We start from the raw sequence: 18,305 nt of genomic DNA on the forward strand, positions 1-18,305 counted from the left end.
TTGATTTGAAATTCAATGCTCCTTCCACCACACCACTCTCATAGATATTGCTGTCTACTCAAAGGTAGGCAATGTATATACTCCATAGCTGTAAAAGGGAAACAAATCTGAAACATCCTCAGTGTAAGTCTTTTTGATTGGCTCACTACATACATAATGCATTTGAAAGTATTTTGTAGCTATAAAACCCTAATACTAGTGGCATTTAAAATTCATCAGCAGGGAACAAGCTGTAGTATATGAGTATCGTGGAATACTATTGTGCAATAAGGAATGATTAACAGGCAAATTTTAGAAAAACATGGAAAGACTTGTACAAACTGATGCAAAGAGAAATGAACAGAACCTAGAAAACATTGTACACAGTATCAGCAACATTGTGTGATGATCAACTACAAATGACTCAGCTCTTTTCAGCAGCACAATGATCCAAGACAAGTACAAAGGACTCATGAAGGAAAATGGTATCCATATCCAGATAAAGAACTGAATCTGAATGCAGATCAAAGCATATTTTATTCACTTACTTTACTCTTTCTCATGTTTTTTTTAATGTTTCTTTTTTCACAATTGTGACTAATATGGAAATATTTTTACATGATAGCACATGTATAAACTATATCAAACTGTCTACTATTTCCAGAAGAGAAGAAGAGAGGGCAGGAGGGGAAAAAATTGAGAACTCTAAATCTTGTAAAAAATGAATGCTAAAAATTTTCTTGACATGTAACTTGGAGAAAAAATTAAGTACTATTAAAAAAGAAAACTAATGTAGAAATTTGTTTAATCAGACAATTACATTGTATAATTTCAAAAAATAAGATTGATCAGCAGAACTATTCACATACAGTCTAGTAATTATACTATAATTCAAGGCTCAGGTTACTAGAATTTTAAAACAGGAAACTTAACATGTTGCTCCCAGGATCTGATCCTTAAGCCAGCATCTATCTGAGGAAATGCTGCCAGTGATGGAGTCACTGACATGGAAGAAAATTCTAAGCCTGTATGTAAAGACCTTTCATTCTCCATCTCCCCTCATGCAACTGTTTCTGTGCCCTCCAGGGAGGGAGCACAGCTTGCCTGGGCTCCTACTAAGCACCTCTGGCTGCCTGCCTTAATATCTGTAGGACAGCTTACTGAGTAAATACATAACAAAGAGATTATTTTTCCAAAAAAAGGAGACATTATCTTTTTTCCATAAACCTACTGCCTTCTCCACAGTGTCCAGTTTCTGTTGAGGTCACCACCATCTTTCTAGTCACTCCAGTTCATAGAAACACTCTTCCCTTTCCCACATACCCCTATATCTATATGTGGTCAAGTCTTATCCATTCTACTCCTACAGTATCTTTCACATTCATTCCTTTCTATCTACTCACAAGGCCACCAACCTCATCAAGGCCCTCATCACCACTCACCTGTATTATTCTATCAATCTCCTTATGGGTTTCCCTGTATTTCCCTCCTTTGAATTCTTCTATCTCAATTCTCACCTAGTCTTTAGTCATTAAATGGGCTTTGCCTCAGACAAACTGAGACCTGGGATAGATCTTAATTCAGAAAGGCCAAGATCAATCACTGCATCCCACACCATGCGCAGTTAGTTGCTTTGGCATTCGTCTGGACTTCAATGACTCTGGAGGAGACAATGAAACTGATCATTTTTGTACAGCTCTGCCTCACTTAAATACATTTCAGGTACAAGGCATCACCCAAGTGATATCATTGGTCCTCATGCTTGGCACTGTTGCCAAAACAATCTTGCAGATGCATACACACCCCTGTTCAAGAGCTTTCTTCAATGGCTTCCTGTTACCTCTAGGATAAAATAGAAATTCCTCTCCAGGACACTAATAGACCTTCACAATGTGGTTCTGACCTGTCTTCCCACACATATCACATTATTACTCTGTACATATTCTACACTCCAGTAAAACTAATCTACATTATTCCCTGTTTCAGACATTCTATTTCTGCCTCTGTGTCTTTATATGGTTAATCTTCACAACCATCTTTGTATCAGGGTGCCTGAACTCTTATTTGACTTTCATAATTTTCTCTGATCTTTTCAAAGTTCCAGTTTGATACTAATTTTCCTCTTGAAATATTAGGAAACAAAAATTCCCTACACCATGACTTGGATAGACCAAGCCCTGTGACTCCAACTCACTCACAATTCACTTTTCACTTTTGACCCCATAAAACCTTTGTGCAGATAGCAGTGCTAAGGCATGCTGCTAATTACTGAACTTGTAAATTTCCTAGGTTCCAAAGCCCATTTGTGCCTAAATCACATTCTGTGTCATATTGTGGTTTTCTATTTCAGGATACATGTTCTCACTAGGCAGAGATTATGTTTCTTTGTCTTACTTTGTAGGGGACCCTGGGCATGAGTGCTACAATGCTAATGATGAATTAATTTTCTCAACGATACACAATCATGATGCCAGTTTCTCAGGGAAAATGTCTCTGGATGGTTTCTGGTTTCTATTTTAAACAAAAGGGTATTTAACAATCTTTTCCTCAATAACAATATAAATCATATATTAGTTTCATCTCCAAGTACTGTCTTCTCAAAATGATATTATTTTTCCTTAGCTTTATAATGACTTCTTATATAGTGCCAGAAGGAGAACAGTTTTGATGATCAAGGCAAAGGAAGTTCTTGAAAATAATTAGTTTTTATCAGAACTAGGGAGACCAAAAAAATAATATTGTATATTTATTCACATCTCCCTTCCTCCTAAAGAAACCTTGAGATAGTGGCTATAATTGATTTCAATAAGATAACTTAGTTTTCCAGAAGAAGAAACTGAGGCATTGTTTAGAAGTTCAAGATCACAGAGGAAGACAAAGTCATCAGTAGACTCTCTTTTTAGATCTAGGACTCTGTTTTTAGGTCACTGGTCTCTCTGTGGGGTCATGTTCTCTGTAAATTTTCATTTGTATTCAACTTCTGCCTCTAGCTTCCTTCCCAGCATAGCTCAGGTGCCATCTTCTACATAAATGCTTTTTCTAATCACCCATGAGTGGTCAATGAGTTTCCAGCCAGAGTTAGATAGGAGAAGGAAGGAAGGAAGGAAGGAAGGAAGGAAGGAAGGAAGGAAGGAAGGAAGGAAGGAAGGAAGGAAGGAAGGAAGGAAGACATTTCTTATTTACTTGCATACATGTTGCATGCCACAGTATAGTATAAGCTCCTTGAGGGAAGAGACTGTTGCTTAGTTTTGGGGGGTTTCTCTTTGCATTAAAGGGGTCATGCCCTGGCTACTTCTTAAATAGGCCTATTCAATGAATGGGCGTTACCTCACCCTAAATGAGTACCTGCAAAGACCTTGGCCTAAAGGATCCAAGGTCTCCCAGTGCATCCTGGGTCATCTACAGTCATCCTGATGAATATCTGGTCACTGGATTCAGATGGCTCTGGAGGAGAAGTGAGGCTGGTGACCTGCACAGCCCTCCCTCACTCAAAACAAAGTCAAGTGCAAGTCATGTCATCATTTCTCTGACGGCATGGCCTTCTTCAGCAACAGATAAACACAGCACCAACACATAGCAGAGTTCCTTGCATAGAGCAGACACTTAATAAATGTTTGTTGAATTGAATTATATTAATATTACTTCTTCCATTCAGCTGAATATTCAGTCCCCAAAATGCCCCAAACCGGTAAGAAGACATCTTTCACCTAATTGACTTAAATTTTAAGCCCAACATCAGCCACTGCCATGCAACACTTCCCCGAGTAACAGCTTTATCTAATCTTGGGTTTCTAGGAGACATTTAGCAATTATTCTGAACCTTTTGTGAGAAACTTAGGAAGTTTTAGTGCATCAATGAGCAGTTAACATCTGTGAGTTCCTACTGAGATCTGAGGTTTAAATCAATTAGCAGTAACTGGGACTCTGCAGTGGGCTTTCATGCAGAACAAGCATATGCTGAAGTTTTAAATTAAAAATGTAATCTCCTGTACAAAATTGTCCACACTGCATTCTTCTTTTTGACCCAAGTAATTCTGATTACATCTTGTGCTGTGGAGTGATTATTTACTCACTCATGCACTACATCCCCATGGAAAATATTTCCTTTTTAAAACAAAGCAAAAGGACCCAAGTCTTTGAGCCATTGTAGATTTTGAAGGGCGAGAAAACCTCTTTTCCCTCTGTTCTTGCATGTCTCTATATCTTATTATTTATTTTTCACTCCCAGGCCCTACCATGAATTAACTGGAAGTAAGGCAACAAGGCCCTCTGGTTATAGGTGAAGGAAAAGGGAGACTTTTCACAGGTACCAGTTAGGGGAATCCCTGGGACAACAAACCCTCCCAAAAAGAGGAAAACTCAGGAAGTGAAAGGAGAACTTAGCCCTTCCATTCGATGGAAAAGACTGCCACTGCTCCTACTGGGCACTTTCATCATTATTTGGAGGTAGATTTTTTTAATACATGAATGTATCCAGAATTTCTATTCATTTGTAATACAAAATAGGCTCCTTTCCTATATAATTCTCTTAAAATGGCCCCAGAGGATAAAATAAGGCAAAATCAATATCAAGAAATAAGTATTTAAAAGTAGTTGGTGGTTACTTGTTAGGCAATGAATCGATTTCCATTATTGCTAGTTCAGATGTTCCTAAAATAATATATTTTTTAAAAGCTAGCAATAAAGACTCATAGGGGTTGAGGGAGAAAAGGCAACCCAACTCTAGACAGAAGTTCTTAACCTGAATTCCATGAACATGGGGATGCTCAGTTTTAACCTGGCTCAACCTCTGCCTCTATTTTTTTGCCCTGCTCACAGCCCCTGACCAAATTTCTAACTCTTCTTTATATATTTTCTTCCCCCAATTAAAATGCAAGTTCTTTGGCAGCAAGCACTTTCTTTTTGCTTATATGCATGTATACATTTGCACATGTATGCATATATGCATGTATGTATATGTATATATGTCTGTGTATATACATATATATATATAATCCCAGTACTTAGTATAGCACCTAGCACATAGTAATTCCTTACTAAATGATTTATCTAATCTATTCTAATATAAGAAGGGGTCCATAGGCTTCACCAGACTTGCAAGGGCATTCATCACACAAGCATCTGACAATATGACCAACAGGTAGCTACCAAAGGATATCTGGGCATCCTCTGAAAGGGGAAAAGTCCATTTATTGACTAGAATATTGACTGGGTGTGCTTTAAGGGGTCATCACTAAGGGGTAGCTCCAAGAAGCTGCCACATTCCAGTAAAACCATCTCAGTAGATGCTAAACCAGGTTGAGGGTAACCAACAGGCCTCAAACTGCTTGATGAGTTAAGGGGATGTCTACCCCAAGCATGTAAAGACTTCTCCCACAGGAATGTATGGATGGGAATGATTTGCTTCAACAACCAGGAAAGCAGCTGAAGCAGGCACTGTGGAGCACTTAGAACTTGGTCAGACATTGAAGATGCCAAGGTTATCCAGGACATCCTGGGTCATAGCCAGTGGTGCTGACTTTTGTCTTGCCCTTAGACTTTGATGGCTCTGGAGGAGAGACAGACTTTAAGTGATTCTACCTCACTTAAATCCAATTCACACATACAAGTCAGGACATCACCCCATGATGTCACTGGTTCTCTTTTAAACAAAGGATGAACAATGACAAAAAGTTAAGAATTCCTGCCCTAGGAGATGCTCTATCCACCATTCTTCAGATATGTACTTCAATGGTTCAATTCAATTTAATACTTATTAAGTGTCTACTGTGTGCAGGAAACATTCCCTGTTCTATAAGGGCCTTATATTCTATAAGGGCCTTATATTCTACTGAGAGAATATAGTAAATAGATAGATGATAGATGGATGGATGAATAGATAGATAGATAGGTAGATAGACAGACAGATAGACAGACAGACAGATAAGTAAATATAAGGCAATTGGAAGGAGGGAGAATTAGCAGCTGGGAAGAATGTAAAAAGGCTTTGCCAAGAGTTCTTGTTACAACTCAATCTTGAAGGAAGTCAGAGTGAGGTCCCCTCCACCAATGCAGATCACAATCCCTGTGGGCCTTTGTAAGAGCTGTTAAGAGTTGTTGTGACTATTTTTAAAAATCACTTAAGGACTAATTTCTGCATATGGAACTCTCTGAACCTGTCTAGACAGGCATACTATCCATTATTAAGCCCATGGTTGAAAGGCCTTTGCAGCCTGGCAGAACATATCCTTTCATCTTCCTAAAGCCAGAGTCATTTCCATACCAGGATGAAGCATCAGAACGGGGCATTAGCAGAGGACATACGTACACAGATACCGCACTCACATACATACCTAAACAATTAATTTCCAACTCTAGAAGGAAATTGTTGGATACCATTTTATTTGAACTGATAGCTTTCTCTCTCCTATTCTCTCTCTCCTCATTAGTGTCTGGCCAACATAACCTGAAAGCCCATGGAGCAGTTGTGGAATACAACCTTTCACATGGATGATGGACCTATACTTACTGCAATAAATAATGACTCAGCTCCATCCTAAAGAAGATTTGAGAAAATGCACCTCCTTTTATTACAGAAATAGGAGACTACAAATATAGAATATTGCATGTACTGTTAGATGAGATTAATCTATTGATTGGTTGTACATAACTTTTTCCTTCTTTAATCTTCATTACCATGAGCAGAGGAAGGAGGAGGGATACTTCAATCATTCAGCAAGCATTTATTCAGCAATTACTCTACACCAGGTACTGTGGGATATAAAGAAAGGCAAAAAATATGCCCCTGATCTCAAGAAGTTTATATTCTAACGGGGGAGACAACATATCTTAGGCAGACACAAGATACACAACTAGCCAGATATAAGATATATACATGGTATATGGAAATTCATCTGAGATGGGAAGGTGGGTAGAAGAGGAGGGCAGGAAAGGCCTTCTGAAGAAGGTGACATTTAAGCTGACTCTTGAAGGAAGTCTGGGACACCAAGGGTAAGGAGGGAGAGCATTCAAGGCCCAGGGGACAGTGATTCCAAGGAACAAAGTGACGAGATGGAGTATCTTGTTCACAGAACAGAAAGTGGACTAATGTAGCTGGATCATCAAGTGTATAGAGGAGAGCAAAGCTTAAGAAGACTGGTAAGATCGGAAGAGTCTGGGTTATAAAGGGTCTCAGGTGCCAAAGAAGGGAGTTTAACGTTGAAGATGATGAGAGCCACTGATGCTCAGTGAGCAAGGGATTGGGCAGAGTGACTTGGTCAGAACAAGACTGGAGAAAAATTACCTTGGCAGTTGAATGGAGGATGGATTAGAGAAGGGAGAAGCTTGAGGCAGAGAAACTTGTTTAAAAGGCTATTGCCTTAGTGCATGTAAGAGGTGGTGATGATCTATACTAGGACTGCAGCTTTTGTGAATGCAAAGAAGGGGACTTAGATGAGAGACGTTATAATAGTAGAAATGACAAGATTTAGTGATGGATGGATTGGATATGTGGCTTGAGTAAAATTAAGGCATCAAAGATGACACTAAAGTTTGTGACCCTGAGTGATGGGGAGGATAGTGGTACCCTTGACAGTAATAGGAAAGATATAAAGAGGAGGGGGTGAGTTTTGGGGAAAAGATAATGACTTCTACTTTGGACATGTTTAATTTGAGATGCTTATGGGAATCCAGTTTGATATGTCCAAAAAGGAAGCTGGTATGGAATAAATTATATAAAACCAAAAGGCCTCACTAAAAAAATAATGGTAACAATAGCTCATTTTATATAACATATTTATTTGCCATTTATGTAACCCTAAGCAAGTCGCTTTCTACCTCAGTTTCCCCATCTGTAAAATGGGGGTAATAATAATACCTTCCTCCTGGAGTGTTTGTGAGGATGAAATGAGATATTTGCAAAATGCGGTTCAAGTCTTAAAATGTTATGTAAATGTCAGCTCTCATTTAACTATGATTAGAAGGCATTTTACATCCATTATTTCATTCGATCATCACACTAATCCTATGAAGAGCTACAGGAATTCTTATCACCAATATACAGACGAGGACACTGAGACTCGGGGAAGTGATTTGCCCAAGGTCATACAAGTAGTAAATGGAAGACTCAGAATTTGGATTCAGGTCCTCTGGCTCCAAATCCAGCTCTCTTTCCATAAGACCAAGATGCTTTGCTCCAAGGAATAGTTGCATTTCTGAAGAGTTAACTGACAAGTGGGTATTTTTCCACCCACTTCAATGACAATTTCAGTGATGTTTGCCTATAAAATAGACATTAGGAAAAGGTGACAATGTAGAGGTCATATAACACACACCTTCCTTGAGAGAAAATAGATGTTTATGGGAAAATTAGAACCTACTAGGTACCAGAGAAGCATTCTCTGAAGCAATCAAAAACAGTTTCTTGACATGTGAAATGGGTGTTGATATAATCAGAAGATCTGAAGAGTATATTCAAGTAAGAAAACAAGAATCTAGGGAGAGGAAGAGATGAAATAAGGTTTTTCTCTTACTGGCTAGTCCAGGCAGCTTGGCATAGAGCCTTGTGGAGGACAGGAGCAATTCACCAAGGTGGCAACTGCCTTCCTCACTTTGCTTTCCCACATTCACCAAGCAGTGGCTTGGGTTCCTGATCCCCTATCCTTCCCTCCCAGCAGCTAGTGCCCTCGTTCCCAAAAGTATTTTGTATTCATTTTGTATGCGTTCTGTCTATATTTGTATGTTTGTGTTGACTCCCCGGTTAAAATGTAAGCAAGTTAGGCAGGAACTATTTCAATTTTGTCTCTGTAGTGCTAATAGTTAGCCTAGCATCCTACACACAGTAGGTGCTCAACAAATGCTTGTCAGTTAACTAGCTAGAACTGCAGTCTTGTGATTAATCCCTGTTAATTAATCTCCCTACTCCTCTACCTTTTACTATTCCAGTGCTGTGCCAATTTATAGCCCAAGACAAAGAAAGAGAGAGAGGTACCTCCCCTCGTTTATATGTTCAAAGAAAAACTGGAGTTGTAAAAGTATATTCACCAGTTCTTGGCATCATACCTGTCCAGTGGCCAGATGTAAACAGCTGGGGAACTCATTTGGTGTACTTCCTAGAAGTCAGTTGTGTGCTGGCATAATTCCATTAATGAAAAACTCTGGGGAAGGTAGATTGGATTTATTCCTCACTTTTCAATTCCTATTATAGTTAATTTCTGGTAAGGAAGTCACTATAACAGACTTCATCCGCATGGTAATTTATTATTTTATTAACATAGTTAAGAATTTCATGAAATTACTGTTTAATACTTAAGGGAAAATAAAAATATTTCAGCAATGCAAGTTTGAAAATATTGTTTCAATATTTTTAAAGCAAGATATTATGATACAGTGAACAGAAGGATTGACCTTGAAATCAGAAAGACCACATTCAGGTCCTATGTCCAACAAGACTCACTGTGGAACTATGTATGCATAAATCACTTAACCTCTTAATTTCTTCGTAGCTCCAAAAACCAAACTCTAAGACTTAGATGACCTGTTTTCTATATGTGTGTGTGTGTGTGTGTGTGTATCTATACCTGTATGTATGTATATATATACATATATGTGTATATAAATATATATATATATTTATATTAATAGAGGAAGTTTTCCAAACTAAGAAATTCTTATGTGGAGGAAATCACAGGTTCAGATCTCTTCCCTAATTTTTTTATTCTCCATGACCTATTTACCCCCAGGGATATACCACCAAAGAAATACCTTTCAAGGTAACATGGGGAGAAAAAATGAAACAGAAAGATTTTAGTTCAATTGAACCAGAAAATTGAGGGCAAGTTTTTATTTCCATATTACAAATAAAAGAAACTTAGCAGAAGGGCTTTGAACGTGACCTCTGGTGTTTCCTTCCTTGCCATTTGATTCTGGGATTTGAAAGCACATACAGCTTGCCTTGAAAAAGCTAACAATCATCTAACAGAGAAAACTTTGAAAAAGTAGAGTTAATGGAAAGATATCTGTATCCTCAGTGTCTGTTCAATAGCTACTTTCCTTCTCATAAGACAGTGGCTTCTCCTTAGCAAATGGAAGAGTGATAACATCAAAGGAAGGACCCTCAGCTGTTTTAATAGCCATAACCTGATTCCAAAGTTGGAATTCACAGCTTTGAGATGAAACTGTCAGATATACAAAAAACAGAAAAGAGGAGAAGGAGTCAATGGGTAGAAACAAGCACAAATCAGTGTAGTGCCTTCTTATTGTCTAAGATTATAAATTACAGTGCTGGTTTTCATTGGTCCTAGAATGAAAATCCCAAAAAACAATGAAATCACAGATCAAGTAAAAAAATGTGGATTCTTTTTCTGAGGGTTGTGAGGATCCCATGAAATTATGTTTACAAAGCACTTTGCAAATCTTAAAAGCACTATATATAAATATATCATTTCTTGTATTCTCTTTCATAGACACTTAGCAGTCATGTGTAAATGATGTTATTGCCCACCTATTAACCCACCTAGAAGGTATAAGACCAAAATGACATCACTGTGCTAGAGTGAAGTTTCAATGTGTCCAACTGTGGCTGATAAGACCAACACAAACTTGGAATGCTCTACCACAGGTTGGGCACAAATAGTCCACATGAACACTTGGAGCAGATACTCCAAATTTTGGCATCCTGAATTTCCTTTGAGCTGTCACAATTCTGCTTTGCTAATAGAGCTCAGCACATTCTCTGATTTTGGCCTAACAATTCATACCAAGAAAACACAGGTGCTCCACAAGCCACCAACCACTACACCATCCATATGTGGATTCATCACTTACAGCAAATGCAGAAGTTTTGAATGCTGTGGATAAGTTCACTTACCTTGTTAGTATACTTTCTAGGAATGTACACATTGATAATGAGGTTGATGTAGAAGATATATAGCTAACATGTATGTATGTATATAATTTTAAAACATTTATCATAGAAGTCCCATATTTAGTATAATGGCTCCACACCCTTAGTTTTTCTCCTAAAAGCAGAGCCTTTCAGACAGTCTCTGCAGTCAAGTCATACAATCCAATCACAAGAATTTCATCATTTGTAAAGTCAAAGCAGGAGAATCCATACAGGCATGTAGTTGCAAGCTGTGCTCAGAGGGAGAATATCAGCTGAGTGGACTAGTTTAATTTTCATGCTTAATGCCAAGTCATTGACAAACTCCAGTCCATCCTCAGGAGAATGATGATAAAGGTGACCTGATAATCACTACTTGGAACTGCTCTCACCATCCTCAATTTTTCTTGTGTTATCCCTACTGTACATACCTGGTGTCCCTCTGGTAAACTGTTAAGTTTCTTGAGGACAAAAACATTTTCTTTTTTTTTTACTTTCTATTGCAAATGCCTAACATGGTACCTAGCACACAATAGGTGTTTGTTATCTGTTGAGCTGAATGGTAAGTGGTTTGGAAATCACCAGTGCAGGGGACCTGAATTCAAATCTCGCCTTAGACACTTGACACTCACTAGCTATGTGACCTTGGGCAAGTCACTTAACCCCAATTGCCTCATCCTGGGTCATCTCCAGTCATCCTGATGAATATCTGGTCACTGGATTCAGATGACTCTGGAGGAGAAGTGAGGCTGGCGACCTGCCAAGCCCTACCTCACTCAAAACAAAGTCAAGTACAAGTTATGTCATTATTTCTCTAGTGGCAAGGTCTTCTTCAGCAATGAAGGATGAGCACATGTAAAAAAAATCATAAGGAACTAGAGATGTTGAGCTTGTATAAAAGATGATTAAGGGAAGATACAAAGGAAAATCACGTAGAAAGAAAACTATATTAGAGTTCAAGATCACCAGTAAAAGTTTAAGATGAAAGAGGCACAGTAGGAGAAATAATTCATATAAAAAACCCACATACATGGAGATTTTTGTGGACTATAAATTTAATATGAGTCTGTAGTGAAATGTGACTGCCAAGAAATCTACTATGATCTAGAGATTCATCAGTGCCTTCGCCTTTCAGATAACCTTCCATCTACTCTATACATATCCATGTAATTATTTACATGTTGCCTTCTCCATCAGAATGTAAGTTCCTTGAAGGCAGGGATAGGGTTTTTGGCTTTTTCCACATTCTCAGAACTTAGCATAGTACCTGGCACATAAGAAGCACTTAATAAATACTTGCTAACTGACTGACTAATAGAAATATAACATTCAGAATGAAGACAGGTGTAGATCCACAATACCTTACCCTGGCCAAACCTGTCATGATTCTCTGGATTTCTCAGCCTCTGCCCCAGTGGCCTTCTCATGTTTGCAATGCACCTACCCTTACAGCCTCTTCTAACTGGAGAGTTCATTCCCACAGTCTCCATTTGAGGAAGTACCCATGTCAGCCATTCTCATCTCAAATGCAATTTAATACTTGACTCCTGAGACTATTTCTCCACCTTCTCCACATCCCTTTCTCATCTCCCTTTGATATGTCGTCTTCCTCCATTAGAATATAAGTTCCTTGGGGGCAAGGGCTTTGTTTTTGCTTAGTCTAGTGCATGATCCATGGTAACTGCTTAATAAATGCTTTTCCTGACTCTTGGGACAGACTATATCTGGGATAATTTCCAGTTCTGGATTCCACATTTTTCAAAAGACTCTGATAAGCTAGAGAAGAGAATGAAGAGAGATTTCAAGGTTAAGTGAGATTGAAGAAACTTAAGACATTTTAGTCCAGAGAAGTAAAGTGATTCTCTTTCTTCAAGTCTGTGAAGAATTGTTAAGTGAAAAAGTGATGTATTTTCTCCTTGGCTTCAACGAGCAGAACTAGAAGCAGTGGGTGGAAGCTACAGCAAGACAGCTGTTAGCTTGATGGAAGGAAATACTTCCTAACCATTAGAGATGCCTGAAACTGTCATAGAATCTTTTGAAATGTAGTTATTTTCTCACCCCTATAAGCCACCAAAAAGGGGCTAGATGACAACTGGTTGAGGATAGTGTAGATGGGATTCATGCTTTAGGTAAGTGCTGGACGACAACATTGACTCTTAGGATCCTTGTGACTCTGAGATGCTGGTGATTCTCTGACATAAAGCCAAATCCTTAAAGCTTGGAGGGGACATCAAGATCATCTCTTTCATATTTCTTATTTTACAGATGATGAAACTAAGGCTCAAAAGAGTTATATGATTTGCCCAGGGTTACCCAGTTAGTGACAGATCTCCTGATTCCCAATCCAGTGTTCTTTCCTCCTCCCTTCCTCCTTTCTTTCTCTTCTCTTATATTCTTTCCTCCTTCCATTCTTCCTTTCTCCTTCCATCCTTTCACTCCTCACTCCTTTCCTTTCTCTTTCCTTGCTTTCCTACCTCCTCCCTCCTTCCTTCCTTTTTCTCTTCCTTTCTTCCTTCCTTATTTCCTCCCTCTTTTCCCCCTTCCATCTTTTCTCCCTTCTTTTCTTCCTTGCTTCCTTTCTCCTCTCCTTTCTCTCTTCTTTCCTTCTTTTTTACTTTCCATCTTTTCTCCTCTTTCTCTCTTCCTTTTCTTTCTCCCATCCTTTCATTTTTTTCCAACCTGTGATTTCCCTGACACTGGGAATATCTGATGAGAAATTCCCTCCATCAAAGCAGGTCAACACTTTTTCTGTAATTTATAATCCTAGAGAGTTGTTCAGGACACTGATAGGTTAAAGGATTTGCCCGGGGTCACAGAGTTCAGGAATATCAGAAGCAAGATATAAATCTAGATCTTCCTGAATCCAGGACCAGGTCTCTATCTACTATGACACATTGACTCTCTCCAATGTTCTTTTTCTAATACTAGAAAGGAAGTTACACTGGATGCCATTGATGATTAATCTCTTCTAGTTCTAAGACACTAAGATTTAAATGGACTTAGGATGTTTTCAATTCAAATAGGTAATATTTCAATTAAAAACTTGCATTCTTTCATTTGATTTTCCAAAATTACATAGACAAATTTTGAGAAAATATGTCATCAAGAATTATCTTAAGACATTTTTTCTTATTATTTTTAAAACCTTACTCAAATCAGCTCAGAAAAGTAGTTCCAGTATTTAAGACAGGAATGTACATAAAAGAAGCATGACTAAAGATTTATCTTAATGATAGAGATTGTATCTATAGTCATATGAAAAAAGTTCTAAGTCACTATTGATCAGAGAAATGTAAATTAAAACAACTCTGAGGTACAACCTCACACCTATCAGAGTGACTAATATGACAAAAAAGGAAAATTTTGGATGTTGGACGGGATGTGGGAAAACCAGGATATTAACGAACTTTTGGTGGTGTTGTGAACTGATCCAACCATTCTAGAGAGCAATTTGGAACTATGCCCAAAAGGCTATAAAACTGTGCATACCCTTTGATCCAGCAACACCACTGCTAGGTCTATATCCCAAAGATATCTAAAAAAACAGAGGAAAGGACTTTCACGTACAAAAATATTTATAGAGTTCTTTTTTGTGGTAATTAAAAATTGGAAATCAATTAGGGAATGGCTAAACAAGTTGTAGTATATGGTTATAATAGAATATTATTGTGCTATAAGAAATAACAAGCAACATGATTTCAGAAAAACCTGGAAAGACTTACATGAACGGGTGCAAAATAAAGTGAACAGAACCAGGAGAATGTTGTACACAGTAATAGCAATATTGTTCGATGAAGAACTATGAATGACTTAGCTATTCTCAGCAATACAATGATCTAAGACAATTGCAAGGGACTAAAGATGAAGCCTACCATCCATCTCCAAAAAAAAAGAAATGATATTGACTGAATACATAGCATGGTACTTTTTACTTTCTTTCTTCTTCTTTTATTCAAGTCTTTTTATGCAAAATTATTAATATGGGAATATTTTTGTAACAGCAAGTACCCTGACATATCCAGGATGGCCTGCTAGCACAGGTTCTTAGATCTGCTTTTCTAAAAGGAAAGCAACTTTTGAGGGGTCAGCTTTCTTCTTTAATTACATTCAACAACAGAGAAAATACAAGCAAAGAAATAAAGCCCAACAGACAAGGCTTCTGTCTGACCATAAGCAATACATATATCATGGATCAACAGACAGATCCAACTGTCTATTACATACATACGTAGTTAACAGAGAGAAAGGTACCAACATCTGGGTTTTCAAAGCAGGGGTGCGGGTGAGGGACTCCTTAAGGGCTACCCAGAGTCTCAGCTGGCACATGAACCTTCTTCCAAAGAGTAAACCCTGAAGCAAAACCTCACCTCAGAGTATATATATATATATATATATATATATATTTCAGAGCCAGAGGCTATCAAGACCTTCCATGACCCAGTGCCTCATTAGAAATTAACAATAGGTGTGCCTTCCTACAAAACAACCTCCCCTAATCAAGCTTCCCTTAATGGGCCCCACCTGAGGCCTATTAATGGGCAGGGAAGATCTTTAACTCCAATTATAGTTTTACATAATGGCACATGTATAACCTATCTCTGATTGCTTACCCTTTCAGGGAGTGGGGAGGGGAGGGAAGGAGAAAGGGAGAGAAGAACAGAATTTGAAACTCAAGACTTCAAATAAAAACGTTAAAAAAGGGGGGGGGGGGGGTTGACAGGGACTAGATTTGTGATTTCATTGGTACAGGGAATTCCCAGAAAAGGAAACTTCCTCTACCAGTGCCATTTTGTACCTTTGAAAGTTTCCTATAGCACTAAGAGGTTAAGTGACTTGGCCAGAGTCACACAGACACTATGTGTAACAGGCAGGACTTGAATCCAGGTACTCCTGGCTTTGAGGCAGGCTCTCTATCCACTATACTTGGGTCTTGGCCATGCTAGCTTCCAGTTGTAATCAGGCTCATAGATTTGGAACTGAAAGTCACAAAATGAGCAGCCATAGAATATTGAAACCAGAACATACTTTGGCTGTAATCTAGCCAAACCTTTGTTTCAGATATGAGGAAACTGAAGAAAAAGGGCATGAAGTGATATGTTCAAGACCCCGGATCTCACAGAGCAGTCAATAAACATTTATTAAGAGCTTATGGACTGGGGATACAAATACATGCAAAATGAAGAACAGTCCCTGCCCTCAAGGAACTTATATTCTACTGGGGAAAAACAAACATACAAGAAAGCTGAAAAGTGATGGAGGTGAAGAGAAAGATACTCCTGTAGTGGCACGATGGCATAGTCTGAAGAGGCACAGCTGGCAAGGGAATCAAGCATGGCCCACCTGAGCCTTTCCTCAAAATGGAAGCCTTAGAAGGAACTCACCAATGGGAAAGTGGAGTTGGTGTAAAACCAATGCGATATCCACAACACCCACGGCAGCCATGAATATCTCAGTGCAATTCTGAATTGTGAAATACAACAGACTCTCCACATGGAAGACAGAACCAAAACGTTTATTCAGACACCAGAAAGTCAAATCCATCATAGCAACAAAAATAGATACACAGTAACAATGCAGAGGACAACACCATCCCCAAGCCTTCCCCTGCTAGGCTTGCCACAAACCAGCTCCATTAAACAAATCACCAGCAAGCTTTTTCACTCACACTAGCTGGCAGCCTGCATCCTTCCTAGCTCTTACTAGACTCATGACCAACCTCCTCTCAGCTCTGCCTCTTCCTCTTCCACCCATTCAGCAAACTCCTCCCACCACAGGCTCCATGTGATTCAGACTCCTGTGACTCAGGCTTCCATGTGACCCAGGTAGGTCACATGGGCCTATTAATGAATATGAAAGATTTAAATTACCATTACAATTGGTATATTGGAAGGAAGTTCCAGGATAGAAAAATAGCTAAGACTTGATTGAAAAAGAGATTCCAAGCAGGCAGATGACTTATAGTTGAGTGGAGAAGTTGACACTAGATTTGCAGATCTAGAAAACTGCATTGAAGTGATCACGGAAGCCATAGGAATCAGAGATAACAGAAGGAAAGAGTAGAGAAGAAAGAGAAAAGGGCCAAGGCAGAGCATTGGGAGACACCTATGTTTGAGACGTGAGAGGAAGAGGATGGATCAAGTGAAGTATACTAAGAATCACCAGTCTCTGACTGTTTGGGTTGGAATGCTGCTTTACCGTAAGCCCCAGTACAGACTCAAATTCTTAAATAACTCTTTTATCCAGCCATTAGTATTTGTACCCTCTACTTGTACCTGACTTCCAACTTCTGGATCTACTTTCATCATAGTTTTATGACCTCTAAGTGCCAGGATACCACTACTTCTGAGAAAAGTGCAACTGAAGATTTCATTAAGGATGTATTTGTTGAGGACATTATTGAGTATGCCCCTAGCCCCTGAGCATCTTTCAGTCTAGCCTAGTACACAAGAACCCTACAAGGACACATACGGCATGGAGAAACATGAACTTACACAGATGATGAAACATTGATGCTGCATCTGGGAACACAAATGCCACCCCAAGGAGTTGTCCTGTTCTGTCACAAAGATGTTTCAACTACCTCTCTTCAGAGACAAAAAGTTCTTTTTTCACAAAATAATGGACCAAAGGATAAAATAATGGATACCTGTCTCATAGCTCTAGCTCCACTTTTGTTCTACCACCTGCAGAAAGACGTGGAAAAGAACCTGGTGTCTCATTGGGCCTGTTAAGATTATATGCTGCTGCTCTTTAATCTGCTAGCTCAGCTCTCCCACTACTACATAGCACAATGGGATAGAGTGCTAAGCCTGGGGTCAAGAAGACCAGAGTCCAAATCTGGCTTCAACACTTACTAGCTTGACTCTGGGCAAATCAGCTAACATTTGCCTGCCTCGGTTGCCTCAACTGTAAAATGAGAGTGATAATAGCACCTACTTCTCAGGGATGTTTTGAGACTCAAATGAGATAATACTAGTAAAGCACTTAGCACAGTGCCTGGTACATTATAGACACTTAATTAATGTTTCTTTCCTTCCTCCCTTTTTTCTTTTTTCCCTCCCTCCTTCATTCCTTACTTTCCTCCCTTCCTCCTCTATCTCTTCATACCTCCTTCCTTCTTTTCTTCCTTCCTCCCTTTTTTCCTTCCTTCTTTCCAGTTGTGGTAACAACACTGACCATTAGCTCCTCAGTATTTCTTTAGATCTGAAAATATATATATAAATATATATCAAATTATTATATATATTAAATATAGATTTTAAAATATAGATTTTTGTACCTATATCCTATTCTTTACTTTCAGCCTCACTTCAGCTTCTCTGGGTCCTACCACAAAGCCCACTATATATGCAGGTATATAGTTATATGACTAGAAGGGTATGGTAGAAATAGCATCTATTTTACATAGTCTGGAATAGTTTCCCTTTAAGAGGGTGGTCCTCAGAGTTTAGTTGCTTAAGATGTT

Source organism: Notamacropus eugenii, chromosome 2 (assembly GCF_028372415.1).
Source record: "Notamacropus eugenii isolate mMacEug1 chromosome 2, mMacEug1.pri_v2, whole genome shotgun sequence".
Classification (NCBI taxonomy): Eukaryota; Metazoa; Chordata; class Mammalia; order Diprotodontia; family Macropodidae; genus Notamacropus; species Notamacropus eugenii.